Here is a 22,253-nt window from a genome sequence, read left to right as displayed (position 1 = left end):
TTCATTCATGGAGAGAGCCATCAGAACAAACCTACACTTCCAACTTACCATTTCTGAGAGAGAACTACCTACTCATGTGTTGAGGCCAAGATATTCCATTCCTAACATATGAATCTTGATCTCTAACCTTCCCCAAGTTGCTTTCCACTCAAATCTTCTTTCCACCAGATCCAAATCCTATGAGAGAGAGTTGAGTGTTGGGGAGACTATCATTTGAAGCACAAGAGCAAGGAGTTCATCATCAACGCACCATTTGTTACTTCTTGGAGAGTGGTGTCTCCTAGATTGGCTAGGTGTCACTTGGGAGCCTCCAACAAGATTGTGGAGTTGAACCAAGGAGTTTGTAAGGGCAAGGAGATCGCCTACTTCGTGAAGATCTACCGCTAGTGAGGAAAGTCCTTCGTGGGCGACGGCCATGGTGGGATAGACAAGGTTGCTTCTTCGTGGACCCTTCTTGGGTGGAGCCCTCCGTGGACTCGCGCAACCGTTACCCTTCGTGGGTTGAAGTCTCCATCAACGTGGATGTACGATAGCACCACGACAAAAACATCCGTGTCTCCAATTGCGTTTGAATCCTCCAAAACCCTTCCCTTTACATTCTCGCAACTTGCATGCTTTACTTTCCGCTGCTCATATACTATTTGCATGCTTGCTTGTTATGTATTGTGAATGTTAAACTTGTTCCTAAACTCCACTTAAACCTAAAGAAGTTAAAAACTGCAACTTTGGTACTTAGTGTCTAATCACCCCCCCTCTAGACACCTCTTCTCAAGGTCCTACAACAGCCGAACCAGTCAACCCTCGTACTCCTCTTCGCGTGGGCATCCACTACCGTGTCTTCCCCGGCTCCGCGTTGTCCCCTTCCTAGGCCTCACCACCATCCACGCCTTGGTGCTCTCGGTGCGGCGTGGTCAATATGGTCAAGGAACGACTTCCATTGGAAGAGTACTGTATGTGGAGAGGCTGATAGCTGGGTCCACGGCGGCAGCAAGGAAGTGCAACCTTATTATGCGTAAAATAATTATTCCTCCACGTGACAGTAGGGACCCCCCGGACGGGCCACCGTATTCCGCAAAATAAAATGTTTCCCCCTGACTGCTGGGACCCACTAGCTACATGTTCGCACGCAAGGAAGTGTGTCCATATTACGGGCAAAAAAAATTATTCTCCCCCTGACAGCTGGGACTCACCAGCAGTAACTTCACACACAAGGAAGTGCCCCCTTATTCTCCCTGACAGTCGGGACCAACCTGGTCGAAGCGTACATAGCGTTGTCATTCTAGACGCGAACATGTATGTACATACTGGTCGATCAGTCTTTTTGCAAGCTGTAGCGATGAACCGTGACCGAGTAAGGAAGGGCACGTGTCGTAGTAGAGGCACGGACTTAGCATTTCATGCAGTTGTTGGGGAACGTAGCAATAATTCAAAATTTTCCTAGGTATCACCAAGATCAATCTAGGAGATTCTAGCAATGAGGGAGAGCGGGAGTGCATCTTCATACCCTTGAAGATCGCTAAGCGGAAGCGTTACAAGAACGCGGTTGATGGAGTCGTACTCACGGCGATTCAAATCACGGAAGATCCGATCTAGGGCCGAACGGACGGCGCATCCGCGTTCAACACACGTACAGCCCGGGGACGTCTCCTCCTTCTTGATCCAGCAAGGGGAGAGGAGAAGTTGAGGGAGAACTCCGACAACACGACGGCGTGGTGTTGGTGGAGCTCGTGGTTCTCCAGCAGGGCTTCGCCAAGCACTATGGAGGAGGAGGAAGAGTTGGAGGAGGGAGGGGGCTGCGCCAGGGAAGAGGTGTGGCTGCCCTCCCACCCCTCCACTATATATAGGGGCAAGCGGAGAGGGGGAGGCGCCCTAGGGTTTCCCCTAGGGGGTGGAGGCTAAGCAGATTGGATCTCCCTAGGGAAAATCCTAGGGAGACTTGCCCCCCAAGCCAAGCAGGTGGAGGATTGCCTCCCAAGCGGACGGGACTTGCCTGCTCCCCCGGCGTGTGCCTATCCGTGCTCCCGCGTACGTGGCTTGTTTTGATTGGAGCAAAATAAGGCCTGGCCCCACCCACTTAAAATCAGGGGGGAGATGATTAGATTAGAAAAAGAAAAGGAAAAAAGACAGTCGTAGAATGAAGTGGGAGCAAGGATGGGAGCATGGGAAGGGAGCAGGCAAGCCGGATCCCTCCCAAGCCAGGTGGAGGCGCCCCACCTCCCCAAATAATGTGGGAAAGGGTGTGGGGGGCGCACCACCCCTTAGTGGGCTGGTTTGCCCCTTCCCCTTTGGCCCATGAGGCCCTCCAACACTTGTCGGGGCTCCCGAAACACCTTTCGGTCATGCTGGCCATAGCCTGGTACCCCCGGAACACTTCCGGACTCCAATACCCTTCGTCCAATATATCTATCTTCACCGCCGAACCATTCCGGAACTCCTCGTAATGTCCGGGATCACACCCGGGACTCTGAATTACCTTCGGTAACCACATACTATTTCCCATAACAACTCTAGCGTCACCGAACCTTAAGTGTGTAGACCCTACGGGTTCGGGAACCATGCATACATGACCGAGACGTTCTCCGGCCAATAACCAACAGCGGGATCTGGATACCCATGTTGGCTCCCACATGTTCCACGATGTCAAGGATTCAATCAATCCCGTATACAATTCCCTTTGTCCATTGGTATGTTACTTGCCCGAGATTCGATCGGCGGTATCTCTATACCTTGTTCAATCTCGTTACCGGCAAATCTCTTTACTCGTTCCATAATGCATGATCCCGTCACATTGAGCTCATTATGATGATGCATTACCGAGTGGGCCCAGAGATACCTCTCCGTCATACGGAGTGACAAATCCCAGTCTCGATTCGTGCCAAACCAACAGACACTTTTGGAGATACATGTAGTGCACCTTTATAGCCACCCAGTTACGTTGTGACGTTTGGTACACCCAAAGCATTCCTACGGTATCCGGGAGTTGCACAATCTCATGGTCTAAGGAAATGATACTTGACATTAGAAAAGCTTTAGCAAACGAACTACACGATCTTGTGCTATGCTTAGGATTGGGTCTTGTCCATCACATCATTCTCCTAATGATGTGATCCCGTTATCAATGACATCCAATGTCCATGGTCAGGAAACCATAACCATCTATTGATCAACGAGCTAGTCAACTAGAGGCTCACTAGGGACATGCTGTGGTCTATGTATTCACACATGTATTACGGTTTCCAGTTAATACAATTATAGCATGAAGAATAGAAAATTATCATGAACAAGGAAATATAATAAATTGCCTCTAGGGCATATTTCCAACAGTCTCCCATTTGCACTAGAGTCAATAATCTAGTTCACATCACTATGTGATTGTAATGAATTCAACACCCATGGGGTTTGATCATACCTCGCTTGTGAGAGAGGTTATTAGTCAACGGGTCTGAACCTTTCAGATCTGTGTGTGCTTTACAAATCTCTATGTCATCTTGTAGATGCAGCTACCACGCTCTATTTGGAGCTATTCCAAATAACTGTTCTATTATACGAATCCGGTTTACTACTTAGAATAATCCGGATTAGTGTCAAAGTTTGCCTCGGCGTAACCCTTTACGATGAACTATTTTACCACCTCCATAATTGAGAAAATTCCTTAGTCCACTAGTTACTAAGGATAACTTTGACCGCTGTCCTGTGATCCATTCCTGGATCACTCTTGTACCCCTTGACTGACTCATGGCAAGGCAGACTTAAGGTGTGGTACACAGCATAGCATACTGTAGAGCCTACGTCTAAAGCATAGGGGACGACCTTCGTCCTTTCTCTCTCTTCTGCCATGGTCAGTTCTTGAGTCTTACCCAATACTCACACCTTATAACACAGCCAAGAGCTCCTTCTTTGTCGATCTATTTTGAACTCCTTCAAAATCTTGTCATGGTATGTGTTCATTTGAAAGTACTATTAAGCGTTTTGATCTATCCTTATAGATCTTGATGCTCAATGTTCAAGTAACTTAATCCAGGGTTTCCATTGAAAAACACTTTTCAAATAAACCTTTATGCTTTCCAAAAATTCTACATCATTTCCGATCAACAATATGTCAACAACATATACTCATCAAAAATGCTATAGAGCTCCCACTCACTTCTTTGGAAATACAAGTTTCTCATAAACTTTGTATAAACCCAAAATCTTTGATCATCTCATCAAAGCGTATATTCCAACTCCGAGATGCTTACTCCAGTCCTTAGAAGGATAACTGGAGCTTTGCATACTTGTTAGCATCTTTCAGGATTGTCAAAACCTTCTGGTTGTATCAGATACAACCTTTCCTCAAGAAAATCGTAGAGGAAACTATATTTTGACATCCTATCTGCAAGATTTCATAAATAATGCAGTAGCTGCTAATATAATTCTAACAGACTCTTAGCATCGCTACGAGTGAGAAAGCCTCATCGTAGTCAACTCCTTGAACTTGTCGGAAAACATCTTAACGACAAGTCGAGCTTTCTTAATGGTGATACTTACCATCATTGTGTGTCTTCCTTTTAAAAATCCATCTGTACCCAACAGCCTTACGACCATCAAGTAGTTCTTCCAAAGTCTATACATTGTTTTCATACATGGATCCTCTCTCAGATTTTATGGCCTCGAGCCATTCATCAGAATCCGGGCCCACCATCGCTTCTCCATAGCTCGTAGGTTCATTGTTGTCTAGCAACATGACCTCCAAGACAGGATTATGTACCACTCTGAAGTAGTACGTATCCTTGTCAACCTACGAGTTTTGGTAGTGACTTGATCCGAAGTTTCATGATCAATATCATTAGCTTCCACTTCAATTGGTGTAGACACCACAGGAACAACTTCCTGTGTCCTGCTACACACTAGTTGAAGTGACGGTTCAATAACCTCATCAAGTCTCCACCATCCTCCCACTCAATTCTTTCGAGAGAAACTTTTCCTTGAGAAAGGACCCGTTTTTAGAAATAATTGCTTTTGCTTTTGGATCTGAAATAGGAGGTGTACCCAACTGTTTTGTGTATCCTATGAAGATGCATTTATCCGCTTTGGGTTCGAGCTTATCAGGCAAAACTTTTCACATAAGCGTCGCAACCCCAAATTTTTAAGAAATGACAACTTAGGTTTCTCTAAACCATAGTTCATACGGTGTCATCTCAACGGAATTGTGTGGTGCCCTATTTAAAGTGAATGTGGTTGTCTCTAATGCCTAACCCATAAACTATAGTGGTAATTCGATAAGAGACATCATGGTATGCACCATATCCAATAGGGTGCAGTTATGATGTTCGGACACACCATCACACTATGGTGTTCTAGGCGGTATTAGTTGTGAAACAATTTCCACAATGTCTTAATTGTGTGCCAAACTCGTAACCCAGATATTCATCTCTATGATCATATCATAGACATTTTATCCTCTTGTCACGACGATCTTCAACTTCACCCTGAAATTACTTGAACCTTTCAATAATTCAGACTTGTGATTCATCAAGTAAATATACTTAGCTTCTACTCAAATCATCTGTGAAGTAAGAACATAACGATATCCACTACGTGCCTCAGCACTCATTGGACTGCACACATCAAAATGTATTACTTCCAACAAGTTGCTTATTTTCCATCTTACTAAAAACGAGGCCTTTCAGTCATCTTGCCCATGTGGTATGATTTGCATGTCTCAAGTGATTCAGAATCAAGTGAGTCCAAACGATCCATCTGTATGGAGTTTCTTCATGCATATATACCAATTGACATGGTTCGCATGTCTCAATCTTTTCAAAAACGAGTGAGTCCAAAGATTTATCAACATGGAGCTTCTTCATGTGTTTTATACCAATATGACTCAAATGGCAGTGCCACAAGTATGTGGTACTATCATTACTATCTTATATCTTTTGGCATGAACATGTGTATCACTACGATCGAGATTCAATAAACCATTCATTTTAGGTGCAAGACCACTGAAGGTATTATTCAAATAAACAGAGTAACCATTATTCTCCTTAAATGAATAACTGTATTGCGATAAACATAATACAATCATGTTTATGCTCAACGCAAACACCAAATAACAAATATTTAGGTTTAACACCAATCCCGATTGTAAGGGCATATTTATCCCCAAGATGTTTTGGTGATTGATGACAATGCTTGTGCGTACTAATCGTGTGCGTTAAGTTCTTTCAGAGATTCATCCTTTGGCACGAGACGATTATCTCCCCTCGGTGTTTTATTCAAGATGGTGTAGCTCCTTCGTTTCGTTGTTGGTGGACTAGTTTCGTAGGAGTCACCGTACTATCAAGAGGGGATCCGCTTTGGTAAGACTAGGGTGGAATCAACACGTACACATCCATATCACACCCGTCGTTTTCCTTCCGCTTCGTTGGAGCTGCCGTTTCCCCTTGTGTTTGCTGTGTCCTGCCCCAGCGGTAGTACCGCGGTCCACAGCGGTAGTACCGCCGAAGCTCCACAACAGTAGTACCGCTCCCAGAGCGGCAGTACCGCTCCCCAAGCGGTAGTACCGCTCTCCGAGTGGTAGTATCGCTTGTGGACTTCGGCCGTAGTACCGCAGTTATTCCGGGCTACTACCGCCTCAATTCGAGACCGATGTTTTTCGTGTCGGGTTTTGCGGTACTAAGTGCGGTAGTAGTGGCGGTAGTACCGCTCCTACTCCCACGGTAGTACCGCTCTGGGGTCAGGACCCTGCCCTCCCCGTCAGCGCGGCAGTACCGCTGGGTAAGAGCGGTAGTACCGCCCTCAGCGGTAGTACCGCCCTGCCCTAGCGGTAGTACCGCTCTGTGCGGGGCTGCTCAGTGGGGTAACGGTTGGATTGGTTCCCCCACTATATAAAGGTGTCTTCTTCCCCAAAGTTGACCTACCTCTTTCCCCCAAAGCTCCATTGTTGCTCCAAGCTCCATTTTCGCCCGATCTCTCTCCCTAGCCAATCAAACTTGTTGATTTGCTCGGGATTGGTTGAGAAGGCCCAGATCTACACTTCCACCAAGAGAAATTTGATTCCCCCCACTTATCCCTAGCGGATCTTGTTACTCTTGGGTGTTGAGCACCCTAGACGGTTGAGGTCACCTCGAAGCCATACTCCATTGTGGTGAAGCTTCGTGGTGTTGTTGGGAGCCTCCAAGTGTTGTGGAGATAGCCCCAATCTTGTTTGTAAAGGTTCGGTCGCCGCCTTCAAGGGCACCAATAGTGGAATCACGGCATATCGCATTGTGTGAGGGCGTGAGGAGATTACGGTGGCCCTAGTGGCTTCTTGGGGAGCATTGTGCCTCCACACTACTCTAACGGAGAAGTACTTCCCTTTAAAAGGAAGGAACTTCGGTAACACATCCTCGTCCCCACCGGCTCCACTCTTGGTTATCTTGTGCCTTTACTTTTGCAAGCTTACTTGTGTTGTATCTATTGCTTGCTAGTGTGCAAGTTGTCTTTGCATCATATAGGTTGTCCACGTAGTTGCACATCTAGACAACTTATTTCGTTGCAAGATTTAAATTGTTAAAGAAAAGTCTAAAAATTGTTAGTTGCCTATTCACCCCCCTCCTCTAGTCAACCATATCGATCCTTTCAATTGGTATCAGAGCCTCGTCTCTTTATTAAGGACTTTGCCGTCCGAAGAGTATGGTTGACACCAACGACGGTGCGGAGGAGCACTCCGGTGTGAATCCTATCTCGTCTTCGGCCGAAGGGGGAACCTCGGTCTCACGTGAGGAATTCAATATGGTGTTAGACACATTGAAAACCTCCATGACGGCTGAGGTTAAAAGCATGTTTTCTGAATTCCTAGAAGGACTTAAACTATCTACCTCGCTGATGAAAGTGGGTGATCCCACTAACAAGGTGACGGATGCTACCTCCGACAAGGGGGAAGCTAACAATGAAAAGAGTCCTTCTACTAGTGGTAGAAATGGCATCGGCATCTTTGCCCATGTGGAACCCCCGGTGTATAGAGGACCGATCCCCTCTACTCATTTGAACCATGCCGGTCCTCCTCCTAAATATGTGAAAAATGAAGATTTTGATTCTTGGGTTTATCACTTTAAGCGTCATTTAAAACATGTGAATACTAACCTTTGGAGAATCATTGAAGAAGATTTCTATGCTCATGACCCAAGCAACTTCACCCCTCGAGAAGAAGTGGACAATCAATTCAATGAGAGTGCTCTCTTCATCATCCAAGATGCAATCCTTCCCGAAGATCTCCCTCATCTTCGACCTCATGTCATGGCTAAAGAAGCATGGAAATGTGTCGAGTCTCTCTATCGAGGAAGTGCTAGCATTCAACGCTCCAACTATGAAGTGGTGCAAGATGAAGCCGACGAGTTTGCAGTGAAAGAGGATGAAGAACCTCGTGAGCTCTTTCGAAGAGTGACCAAACTCGCGGTCGCACTCCGAGATCATGGGAGCAAGGACACGGATGACAATTGGATCAAGCGCAAGTTCCTCGAGGCCATGATGCCCTACAACAAGGCCATGTCCTCCGTCATTCGTCAAAGACCGGACTTCCACTCCATGACCTCAAGTGAAGTGTTGGATGAGTTTGTTGCAATGAGCATCTTGGACAAGACCGCCGATAATGCGGTGCTCCGTTCTCAAAGGGCAAAGAAGCCCAATCTTGCCTTGAAGGCCAAGGTTAGTGTGGAAGAATAAGAAGAAGAGGAAGATGAGGAGAGCAACCCCGAAGACACGAAGTATGATTATCATGAGCACATGGCTCTTGCCTCAAGACAATTTTGGAGTAAGAAGAATACAAGACCCAACCTCAACAAGAACAACTCAAGTGGCCTCAAGGGCAAGGAACGAGTTAGAACTTGTTTCAACTATGGCAATGTGAGCCATTTCATTGCGGATTGTCCTTACGAGAAGCGGGAAGACAATTGTGGCAAGTTTATCCGAAAAGACAAAGCCAAGTCCTTCCCCAACAAGAACAACTTCACCAAGAAGACTCCTACTCGTGGGTTGGTGGTTCAAGAAGAATACCGTGAGGATGACGATGATGATGAAGATAGTGAAACAATGGCCATGGCATCCGTTGCCATTGTCACAACTCCCCGAGTGTCTCTCTTCGATTCACCTAACGAGAACATCACCGCCAAGTGCCTCATGGCCAAGGCCACCAACAAGGTAACCCCCAACATCAAAACCACCATTATTCCTAACCCTCCTTCAATGGATGACTTTGATAATGGTAAGGGGTCTAATGAGGAGGTAAATGAATTTGAGTCCTTCATGAGTAAGCTCAAGGGCAAATCCAAGAAGCACTTCGTTGCTCTCTTGGAACAACTTGGTGAAGCCAATAACATGATCGAGGCTCATGAAGAAACCATCTCTAAGATGGAAGGTCATAGTCATGACTATGCCGATGAGATATCGGATCTCTCTAATGCTCTTGAGGAAGAGCTGGGCATCGTTTGGCTCTTGAGGAGTCACACAACAATGTCCATGCCAAACTACAGAAAGATCTTGATCATGCTCTTGTTGTGTCTCGTGTTCTAACTTCCGAGAAGGCTAAACTTGGGATTGATCATGTTAGACTCATGGAGGAGTTTGATGTACTTGACAAGGCCCATAAGGTCTTGAAAGGTGCTCATGCAAACCTCAAGGAGTCTCATGCTCAACTCCAAGTTGAGCTAACCAGGGAAAAGGCCACATTTCCTCACATGGTCTTAATTGATAATGCAAATGCTACTAACCCATGTTGTGAGCACGTGCATCTTGTGGAGGAGAATGCCAAGTTGAAGGAACAACTCAAGAAAGGTCTTGTGTCATGCATACAAGGCGAGAAGAACCTAAATGACCTTTTGAGCAATCAAAAGGAAGTTGTTGGCAAGGAGGGAGTTGGGTTCTCACCCAAGTCCAAGAACAAGAAGAAGAACAAGGAGAAGAAGAGCAAGACCAATCGACCTCCCCCGCTCAAGCAAACCTTTGTGAAGGAGGGAGAGGGTGCTCCTAAGGAGAAGAAGAACAATGCGAAGAGTGGTGATGCCAAAGAGCGCAAAGCCATCTCTCCCAACAAAGCCGGCGACTTTAACCCCTGTTATGTGTTGTGCCGTGCTAGTGATGGGCATGTTTATGATAAATTTGTTGGTTCTTCTTATGAGTACATTGAATGGTCTATTTGGGTTCCTAAGACCCTTGTTACTAACATCAAAGGACCCATTACTCAATGGGTCCCTAAAACCAAGCATTGATCTCTTGTAGGTGTTTGCTTCCGGTGGGGGATCATGGTTGCTCGATAGTGGAGCAACAAATCATATGACCGGGAGCAAGGACTTGGTGGTGGACGTGCACAAGATCCCATCTATGCCCACCAATGTCAAATGGGGTGATGCCTCTCATTCTAAGGTATTGGGTCTTGGCAAGGTTGTCATTTCTCATGATCTAACGATCGAGAAAGTCATGCTTGTTGAGTCCCTTGCGTTCAATTTACTTTCCGTTTGTCAACTCGCACTCATGGGCTTTGCCACCTTCTTTGATATTGATACCGTGGCCCTCTTGTGGAGCAAGACTCTTAAAGTAGCCTTTGTTGGGCATGTCGAGAATGGTCTCTATGTGATTAACTTTTCAGAGCAACCCACTAAGACCGCGACATGCCTAATGGCTAAAGTTGATGTGGGATGGCTTTGGCATCGCCATTTAGCCCACGTCAATATGAGATCTTTGCAAAGTCTTCTCAAGGGGGACCATGTCCGTGGACTAACGAATGTTAGTTTTGCCAAAGATCGTGCTTGCAGTGCTTGTATCGAAGGAAAGCTTCATGAGATGGCTCACCCTCCCACGACTATCATCTACTAGAAGAGACCCTTGGAGCTCCTGCACATGGACCTTTTTGGGCCTCCATCCTTTGATAGTCTTGGGGGTAGAAAGTATTACTTGGTGATTGTGGATGATTATTCAAGATGCACTTGGGTATACTTCTTCAAGAGGAAGAGTGAGACTCAACAAACCGTCATCGACTTTGCAAATGAAGCTCAACGTCAACATAATGCAAAGATCTTGACAATAAGAAGCGACAACGGCACCGAGTTCAAGAACTACACCTTGGATGAGTTTCTTAGTGATGAGGGGATCAAGCATCAATATTCAGCACCATATACCCCTCAACAAAATGGTGTTGCGGAGAGGAAGAACCGGACGTTGATGGATGCGGCAAGGACCATGATGGCGGAGTTCAAATCTCCATACAAATTTTGGGCCGAAGCCATCAACACTGCATGTCATGCATCAAATCGGCTCTACCTCCCCAAAGGCTTGAACATGACTCCTTATGAGATACTCACCGGGAACAAGCCCAATCTCAAGTACTTCCAGGTGTTCGGGTGTAAGGGTTTCATTCTTAAGAAAGGTGTTCGTTTGTCTAAATTTGAGGCTAGAGCTTATGAGGGCATATTTGTTGGTTATGCTACAAACTCTCATGCTTACCGTGTTCTCAACAAGTCCAACGGACTCATTGAGGAGACGTGTAACATGGAGTTTGACGAAAATAATGGCTCCCAAGTGGAGCAAATTGGTACTTGTGATGTAGGTGATGAAATTCCTCCCCAAGCCATAAGAAGAATGGGTATTGGTCATATTCTACCCATTAAGGAACCCCTTGTGGCCGAAGGAGAAGGACAATGCTCCACTCCAGTGGAGCCATCACCTACTCAAGATCCACACGCTTCTAAAGAACAAAGTGTAGGCCCTCAACCTCGGGAACAAGACCAAGAGCAAGATCAATCTCAAGATGGTGGTGAACCTCCACATGATGCCCAAGGTCAAGTTCTCCCCCTCGAGCAAGTTCAAGATCATGAGCAAGCTCAAGATCAAGAACAAGCTCATGACGACGCTCAAGATGATCAAGTGAACCCTCCTCTTTCGACATCCGAGGAGGAATTGGAGCGTCGTGCCGTGAAGATTGCTTCCAAACTCACCACCAAAGGTCATCGCATGGAGAATGTGGTTGGAAGCCTAAGAAAGGGGGTAAGCACTCGTAGACAATTAGCAAACTATTGTGAACATCACGCGTTTGTCTCTTGTGTTGAACCCTATAAGGTCTATGAGGCGCTCGAAGACTCGGATTGGCTCAATGCCATGCATGAAGAACTCAACAACTTCGAGTACAACAAGGTGTGGAGGTTGGTGCCAAGGCCTTCCGGGAACCATAACATCATTGGAACCAAGTGGATCTTCAAGAACAAGCAAGATGCCCATGGGAACATCATTCGCAACAAGGCAAGATTGGTAGCACAAGGCTACTCCCAAGTCGAGGGTATCGACTACAGTGAAACCTTTGCTCCCGTTGCTCGCCTTGAATCCATTCGTTTGTTGATTGCTTATGCTTCCCATCACAACTTTAAGTTGCAACAAATGGATGTGAAAAGTGCTTTTCTTAATGGTCCTATTAATGAGTTGGTCTATGTCAAGCAACCCCCCGGATTCGAGGATCCCTTCTTCCCGGATCATGTATATCAACTCGATAAGGCATTCTATGGCCTTAAACAAGCCCCACGTGCGTGGTATGACCACCTTACCGAGTTGTTACAAGATCGTGGATTTGAAGTAGGGCTAATCGATCCCACTCTTTTTACTAAGAAGGTCAAAGGGGAGTTGTTTGTATGCCAACTATATGTTGATGACATTATCTTCGGTTCCCCTAACAAAGCTTTCAATGAAGAATTTGCCGCTCTCATGACCTCTAAGTTCAATATGTCTTCTATGGGAGAGTTGAAGTTCTTCCTTGGTTTTGATATCAAACAAAGAAGAGAAGGTACCTTCATCAACCAAGCCAAATACACTCAAGACATGCTCAAGAGACTCAAGCTAAGTGATGTCAAGCCGGCCTCTACTCCAATGCCCACAAAGTGCCAACTTGACATTGATCCCAATGGTAAAGTGGTGGATCAAAAGGTATATCGCTCCATGATTGGTTCCTTGCTTTACCTTTGTGCATCTAGACCGGATATCATGTTGAGTGTGGGGATGTGTGCACGGTTTCAATCCGCACCGAAGGAAAGTCACTATGTGGCGGTCAAGCGAATCTTTCGATATTTGGCTCATACCCCAAACTTTGGCTTATGGTACCCAAGAGGGGCAAACTTCAAGCTTGAAGGATTTACGTATTCCGATTGGGCGGGAGACAAAGTGGATAGGAAGTCCACTTCCAGAGGGTGCCAGTTTCTTGGGTGCTCTTTGGTGAGTTGGTCTTCCAAAAAGCAAAGTTGTGTATCTCTCTCGTCCACCGAAGCGGAATATGTGGCGGCCGATAGTTGTTGTGCACAACTTTTATGGATGAGGCAAACTTTAAAGGAATACAGTGTCATTTGTGACAAAGTGCCTCTTTGGTGTGACAACAAAGTGCCATCAAGATTTCTCTCAACCCGGTGCAACACTTCAAGACAAAGCATATTGAGATTCGGTATCATTTCATCCGGGATCACATTAGGCGAGGGGAGATCGAGCTCAAGTATGTCAACACTCATGATAACCTTGCAGATATTTTCATGAAGCCCTTGGATGAAGCAAGATTCCGCGAGTTAAGGCATGAGCTAAATATCATTGATTCGAGCAATGTGACTTGAACCCTTGCACACTCCACCCCACTCAACTTGGTGTCTAGCTTAGATGTAGGCATGGACGTAGGGGGAGTGTTGTTCTCTCAATGAACTCTCCCTCCCCCCATTATGCATAAAACGATCAACTCTTTCACATTAGCCATTTTTTATGGTACTTGTGCTTCAAAGACGAGTTTTGGTCATGGGCCCAAGGATAATTCTTCGCGGTGCCATACCAATTGACTCAAACATAGGTGGCTCCGGCCACCGCCCTCTCTTGAGAGAGGCTAGAGCTCGCTCTGCTTCGTGTGGTTGTTGTGTTAGAGTGGTTTCTGGTCCGTTGTTAGTGTGTGTGTTGCCTCGTTGGTCTTTTCTTTCTCTTGGCTTTGCTTTCCCGTCTTTTTGGAGCTGTAGCCGTTTGTCTAGAAGTCGTGCGGTTGCTGAGCGGTACTACCGCTGGTGGCGAGCGGTACTACTGCTCCTAGCGGTACTACCGCCCTCCAGCGCGGTACTACCGCTGTGAGGCGTGAGTAGGGGGTTATATCGGGGGCAGGGGGAGTTTCTTCTTCCCCATACCCATTCGCTCGCCCCCTTGCTCTGTTCCTCTCTCTTCAGCAACCGGCGCCACGGGAGGGCTCCGGCGGATCTTCCTCTCCGGGGCGCTCCTCTCCATTTCCTTCGGTGGAGTCGATCCCCACCTTGTCCTCTTGCCATGGATGCCGGTATTGCCCCCGCTCCCTGTTTATTTTTGTCTAGATTTCCAATCTAGTATCATAGGGGCAATAGCAGTTGCATCTCTAGATTTTGGCCAGATCTAGGCTTGAGTAGGATGGAGAATGCTTCTAGACAGTTTGGATTGGTGTTTGGTTGGAGTATTTTTGAATTTGGTAGGACGGTAGTGCCGGATCTGACCACGGCAGTGGGAAACTGTTGTTTCCCCGTCTCGAGCAGTACTACCGCTCTCTCCAGAGCGGTACTACCGCTTGGAGTGGTACTACCGCTGAAGGGTCACGGTACTACCGCCCTCTACCAGTTTCCATCATACTCCTACCTCTTAGTGATCCTTTTGCTCGTGTTTTGTGGCTTATGCTCGTTCTTTCTGGTTGTTTGCGTGTTCTTGTGTGTGGTTCCAGGTGATGAGGTTCCTGAGCATTAGGCTCTTCGTGTCTACCCCGGTCGTGCCACGTCCAAGCGCTACCGCACCACCGAGCCTGCCAGAGGTTCTTCAAGTGCTCCACCTCCACCTCAACTCCAGAAGAAGCCTGGGGTCAAGCCAAAGCCAGGCAAAACTGTGCCAGAAATGCCGCCCAAGGAGTTCTGGGCAAGGCGTCGCCGCAACCCGTATGAGGCAGACCAAGATCCCACTTTGGTCAACCGTCCGTTCTGGAACAGGTTCCAGTTTTCCATCTACTTTGATGTTCTCAAAGCCAAGAAGAACCTCTATGTCAATGTGCACTCCATCGACACCGACCATATGGAGAAAGATCCTGAATATTTGGTGAAGCTCTTCAGATGTGCACTCAACTGAACATTCTTGGGATCATGCAATTCAACAAGGATTATGATGTTGATATTGTGGCCCAGATCTAAGCCACGGTTCATCTTGGGACTGATGAGGAAAGGACACTGACTTGGATGACCAATGGCAAGTTGCTTTCAGTCAAGTGGAAAGCTTTCATGGAGTTGATTGGGGTGCAAGATCTAGGTCTTGAGTCTTCTGTCGGCTTTTGCCCCCACCGCTGCACCAACGCCACTCACAAGCAAGCTCTGTGGCCCTACTACACTTTAAGGATCAACCCTGGGACGAAGAAGGAAACCTATGAGCTGCCTGCCTATCTGGATATCCTTCACCGTATCTTCAGAGAGACTCTTTTCCCTCGTATCGGGAATCTGGACCAGGTTCACTCTTATCTCGTGGACATGCTTCTCTTCTGCCAGCGTGAGAAGGGACAGAACACCGGAGAGTCCCTGGATATCTCTCATGTGATGTGGTCTGAGCTGTTATCTGCTATCTCCGAGCGCAAGTGCCCGATTTATGGTCCGTTCATCATGCTGCTTATTGAGAAGGCCTGGGATCGTGTCTATCCCCAGGTGTTGTTGGAGACTGGAGAGTTGGTCTCTCACGATATCAAGCGACTGAGGAAGAAGGATAACTGGGGCACTCAGGCCCCTAAGACTGGAGTTCCTTCGTCTGCTGCTGCCATGGAGACCGAGGAGGAGACTGGGGCTGAGGCTGAGGATGAAGATGATGACTACGTGCCTTCTGAGGCAGAGCCCTCTTGGGCCAAGAAGCTCAAGCTCAAGGTGAAGAAGTTGTTCTGCATGGAGTCTCACGGTCAGTACATGACTCATGTGGCTGAGAAGAAGGCCCAAGGTCGCCACAAGGAGCTCATGCGACAGATGGGTGCTACTGTGATCAGTGGATCTGAGGATCAGCTTACTGAGGAGGAGGAGTGGATTCAGCAGCACTGCCCGTGGACCGATTCTGATGCTGAGCACTTCCCGACTGACGATGGTGGTGCAGATGATCCCTCTGAGATATGATGTGTGTCCCTCGTTTGCCATCACCTGGAGCCGTAGCAGCACTCCCTCTCCTTTTTGGTGTCTCGATGCCAAAGGGGGAGAGAGTTTAGGGATTTGTGCTTTGTGTCTTCCGTCTTCTGTGTTTGTGTTTCCCTCGCTTGTTGCTTTATTTGGTTTGTGTTAGTGAGACCTAAGTTCTGGTTTGTGTCAGTGAGACCTAAGTTCTAGTCATATGGTGTGAGACATATGCTACCTTACCTTTCGTATATCTTTATCTAGCTTATGAGTTGCATGCTTATCCTGTTATCTATGTTGCTCTCATATATCTTGCTTAGGTAGTTCGTTTCTAAAATTTAGGGGGAGCATTGATCCTGGCATCTGTGTTGTGCAGTTCAAAGGACTTATCTAGAGAGCACACATCCAGGGGGAGCCTTTCTACATTTTAGGACGGTTGGGTTTTTGCGCTTGTCCTATATCTATCATATTGTGCAAATCCCGTATTGTCATCAATCCACCAAAAAGGGGGAGATTGTAAGGGCATATTTATCCCCAAGATGTTTTGGTGATTGATGACAATGCTTGTGCGGACTAATCGTGTGCGTTAAGTTCTTTCAGAGATTCATCCTTTGGCACGAGACGATTATCTCCCCTCGGTGTTTTATTCAAGATGGTGTAGCTCCTTCGTTTCGTTGTTGGTGGACTAGTTTCGTAGGAGTCACCGTACTATCTAGAGGGGATCCGCTTTGGTAAGACTAGGGTGGAATCAACACGTACACATCCATATCACACCCCCACTTATCCCTAGCGGATCTTGTTACTCTTGGGTGTTGAGCACCCTAGACGGTTGAGGTCAAGAGTTTAGGGATTTGTGCTTTGTGTCTTCCGTCTTCTGTGTTTGTGTTTCCCTCGCTTGTTGCTTTATTTGTTTGTGTCAGTGAGACCTAAGTTCTGGTTTGTGTCAGTGAGACCTAAGTTCTAGTCATATGGTGTGAGACATATGCTACCTTACCTTTCGTATATCTTTATCTAGCTTATGAGCTGCATGCTTATCCTGTTATCTATGTTGCTCACATATATCTTGCTTAGGTAGTTGGTCTCTAAAATGTAGGGGGAGCATTGATCCTGGCATCTGTGCCGTGCAGTTCAAAGCACTTATCTAGACATCACACATCCAGGGGGAGCCTTTCTACATTTTAGGATGGTTGGGTTTTTGCGCTTGTCCTATATCTATCATATTGTGCAAATCCCGTATTGTCATCAATCCACCAAACAGGGGAGATGGTAAGGGCATATTTATCCCCAAGATGTTTTGGTGATTGATGACAATGCTTGTGCGGACTAATCGTCTGCGTTAAGTTCTTTCAGAGATTCATACTTTGGCACGAGACGATTATCTCCCCTCGGTGTTTTATTCAAGACGGTGTAGCTCCTTCGTTTCGTTGTTGGTGGACTAGTTTCGTAGGAGTCACCATACTATCAAGAGGGGATCCGCTTTGGTAAGACTAGGGTGGAATCAACACGTACACATCCATATCACACCCCCACTTATCCCTAGCGGATCTTGTTACTCTTGGGTGTTGAGCACCCTAGACAGTTGAGGTCAAGAGTTTAGGGATTTGTGCTTTGTGTCTTCCGTCTTCTGTGTTTGTGTTTCCCTCGCTTGTTGCTTTATTTGGTTTGTGTCAGTGAGACCTAAGTTCTAGTCATATGGTGTGAGACATATGCTACCTTACCTTTCGTATATCTTTATCTAGCTTATGAGTTGCATGCTTATCCTGTTATCTTTGTTCCTCTCATATATCTTGCTTAGGTAGATGGTCTCTAAAATGTAGGGGGAGCATTGATCCTGGCATCTGTGCCGTGCAGTTCAAAGCACTTATCTAGACAGCACACATCCAGGGGGATCCTTTCTACATTTTAGGACGGTTGGGTTTTTGCGCTTGTCCTATATCTATCATATTGTGCAAATCCCGTATTGTCATCAATCCACCAAAAAGGGGGAGATTGTAAGGGCATATTTATCCCCAAGATGTTTTGGTGATTGATGACAATGCTTGTGCGGACTAATCGTGTGCGTTAAGTTCTTTCAGATATTCATCCTTTGGCACGAGACGATTATCTCCTCTCGGTGTTTTATTCAAGACGGTGTAGCTCCTTCATTTCGTTGTTGGTAGACTAGTTTCATAGGAGTCACCGTACTATCAAGAGGGGATCCGCTTTGGTAAGACTAGGGTGGAATCAACACGTAGACATCCATATCACACCTGTCGTTTTCCTTCCGCTTCGTTGGAGCTGCCGTTTCCCCTTGTGTTTGCTGTGTCCTGCCCCAGCGGTAGTACTGCGGTCCACAGCGGTAGTACCGCCGAAGCTCCACAGCGGTAGTACTGCTCCCAGAGCGGTGGTATCGCTCCCCAAGCGGTAGTACCGCTTGTGGACTTCGGCCGTAGTACCGCAATTGTTCCGGGCTACTGCCGCCTCGATTCGAGACCGATGTTTTTCGTGTCGGGTTTTGCGGTACTAAGTGCGGTAGTAGTGGCGGTAGTACCGCTCCAAGCGGTAGTACCGCTCCTACTCCCACGGTAGTACCGCTCTGGGGTCAGGACCCTGCCCTCCCCGTCAGCGCGGCAGTACCGCTGGGTAAGAGCGGTAGTACCACCCTCAACGGTAGTACCGCCCTGCCCTAGCGGTAGTACCGCTCTGTGCTGGGCTGCTCGGTTGGGTAACGGTTGGATTGGTTCCCCCACTATATAAAGGTGTCTTCTTCCCCAAAGTTGACCTACCTCTTTCCCCCAAAGCTCCATTGTTGCTCCAAGCTCCATTTTCGCCCGATCTCTCTCCCTAGCCAATCAAACTTGTTGATTTGCTCGAGATTGGTTGAGAAGACCCAGATCTACACTTCCACCAAGAGAAATTTGATTCCCCCGCTTATCCCTAGCGGATCTTGTTACTCTTGGGTGTTGAGCACCCTAGACGGTTGAGGTCACCTCGAAGCCATACTCCATTATGGTGAAGCTTCGTGGTGTTGTTGGGAGCCTCCAAGTGTTGTGGAGATAGCCCCAATCTTGTTTGTAAAGGTTCGGTCGCCGCCTTCAAGGGCACCAATAGTGGAATCACGGCATCTCGCATTGTGTGAGGGCGTGAGGAGATTACGGTGGCCCTAGTGGCTTCTTGGGGAGCATTGTGCCTCCACACCGCTCTAACGAAGACGTACTTCCCTTTAAAAGGAAGGAACTTCGGTAACACATCCTCGTCTCCACCGGCTCCACTCTTGGTTATCTTGTGCCTTTACTTTTGCAAGCTTACTTGTGTTGTATCTATTGCTTGCTAGTGTGCTAGTTGTCTTTGCATCATATAGGTTGTCCACGTAGTTGCACATCTAGACAACTTATTTCGTTGCAAGATTTAAATTGTTAAAGAAAAGTCTAAAAATTGTTAGTTGCCTATTCACCCCCCCTCTAGTCAACCATATCGATCCTTTCACCGATGGTAGAGGGAGCGTGCGATGTTTGATCACATCAACCTTGGAAATACTTCCAACATATATTGTCACCTCACCTTTAGATAGTCTCCGTTTATTCCATAGCCTTTTATTTCAAGTTACTAACACTTAGCAACCAAACTGGTATTTATTACCCTGGTGCTACTAGGAGTACTAGTAAAGTACACATAAATATGATGTATATCCAATATACTTCTGTCGACCTTGTCAGCCTTCTCATCTACCAAGTATCTAGGGTAGCTCTGCTTCAGTGACCGTTCCCCTCATTACAGAAGCACTTAGTCTTGGGTTTGGGTTCAACCTTGGGTTTCTTCACTAGAGCAGCAACTGATTTGTCGTTTCATGAAGTATCCCTTTTTCCCTTGCCCTTCTTGAAACTAGTGGTTTTACTAACCATCAACAATTGATGCTCCTACTTGATTTCTACTTTCGCGGTGTCAAACATCGCGAATTGCTCAAGGATCATCATGTCTATCCCTGATATGTTATAGTTCATCACGAAGCTCTAGTAGCTTGGTGGCAATGACTTTGGAGAACCATCACTATCTCATCTGGAAGATAACTCCCACTCGATTCAAGCGATTTTAGTACTTAGACAATCTGAGCACATGCCCAACGATTGAGCTTTTCTCCCTTAGTTTGCAGGCTTAGAAACTTGCCGGAGGTCTTACACCTCTTGACTGGGCACAAGCCTGAAATCCTAATTTCAGCTCTTGGAACATCTCATATGTTCTGTGACGTTTCAAAATGTCTTCGGTGCCTCAATTCTAAACCGTTTAACATTATGCACTGAACTATCACATAGTCATCAAAACGTGTATGTCAGATGTTCGCAACATCCACAAACGACGCTCGAGGTTCAGCACACCGAGCGGTGCATTAAGGGCATAAGCCTTCTGTGCACCAATGAGGACAATCCTCAGTATACGGACCCAGTCCGCATAATTGCTACTGTCAACTTTCAACTAAATTTTCTCTAGGAACATATCTTAAAACAGTAGAACTAAAGCGCAAGCTATGACATAATTTGCAAAGACCTTTTGACTATGTTCATGATAATTCAGTTCATCTAATGAACTCCCGCTCAAATAGACATCCCTCTAGTCATCTAAGTGATACATGATCCGAGTCAACTAGCCCGTGTCCGATCATCACGTGAGATGGACTAGTCATCATCGGTGAACATCTTCATGTTGATCGTATCTACTATACGACTCATGTTCGACCTTTCGATCTCTTGTGTTCCGAGGCCATGTCTGTACATGCTAGGCTCGTCAAGTCAACCTAAGTGTTTTGCATGAGTAAATCTGGCTTACACCCATTGTATGTGAATGTTAGAATCTATCACACCCGATCATCACGTGGTGCTTCGAAACAACGAACCTTTGCAACGGTGCACAGTTAGGGGGAACACTTTCTTGAAATTTTAGCGAGGGATCATCTTATTTATGCTACTGTCCTTCTAAGCAAATAAGATGTAAAAACATGATAAACATCACATGCAATCAAATAGTGACATGATATGGCCAATATCATTTTGCTCCTTTTGATCTCCATCTTCGGGGCGCCATGATCATCATCGTCACCGGCATGACACCATGATCTCCATCATCATGATCTCCATCATCGTGTCTTCATGAAGTTGTCACGCCAACTATTACTTCTACTACTATGGCTAACGGTTTAGCAATAAAGTAAAGTAATTACATGGCATCATTCAATGACACGCAGGTCATACAATAAATTACGACAACTCCTATGGCTCCTGCCGATTGTCATACTCATCGACATGCAAGTCGTGATTCCTATTACAAGAACATGATCAATCTCATACATCACATATATATCATTCATCACATCCTTTTGGCCATATCACATCACACGGTATATGCTGCAAGAACAAGTTAGACGTCCTCTAATTGTTGTTGCAAGTTTTTACGTGGTTGCTATAGGTTTCTAGCAAGAACATTTCTTACCTACACCAAAACCACAATGTGATATGGCAATTGCTATTTACCCTTCATAAGGACCCTTTTCATCGAATCCGATCCGACTAAAGTGGGAGAGACAGACACCCGCTAGCCACCTTATGCAACTAGTGCATGTTAGTCGGTGGAACCTGTCTCACGTAAGCGTACGTGTAAGGTCGGTCTGGGCCGCTTCATCCCACGATGCCGCCAAATCAAGATAAGACTAGTAACGGTAAGCATGTTGAACAAACCAACGCCCACAACTACTTGTGTTCTACTCATGCATAGAATCTACGCAATAGACCTGGTTCTGATACAACTGTCGGGTAACGTAGCAATAATTCAAAATTTTCCTACAGATCACCAAGATCAATCTAGGAGATTCTAGCAATGAGAGAGAGAGGGAGTGCATCTTCATACCCTTGAAGATCGCTAAGCGGAAGCGTTACAAGAACGCGGTCGATGGAGTCGTACTCGCGGCGATTCAAATCACGGAAGATCCGATCTAGCACCGAACGGACTGCGCCTCCGCGTTCAACACACGTACAGCCCGGGGACGTCTCCTCCTTCTTGATCCAGCAAGGGGAGAGGAGAAGTTGAGGGAGAACTCCGACAACACGACGGCATGGTGTTGGTGGAGCTCGTGGTTCTCCAGCAGGGCTTCGCTAAGCCCTATGGAGGAGGAGGAGGAAG

Source organism: Triticum aestivum, chromosome 7B, assembly GCF_018294505.1.
Source record: "Triticum aestivum cultivar Chinese Spring chromosome 7B, IWGSC CS RefSeq v2.1, whole genome shotgun sequence".
NCBI classification, from domain to species: domain Eukaryota; kingdom Viridiplantae; phylum Streptophyta; class Magnoliopsida; order Poales; family Poaceae; genus Triticum; species Triticum aestivum.
The sequence above is the reverse complement of the archived record's forward strand: the minus strand, read 5'-3'. Positions refer to the sequence as shown.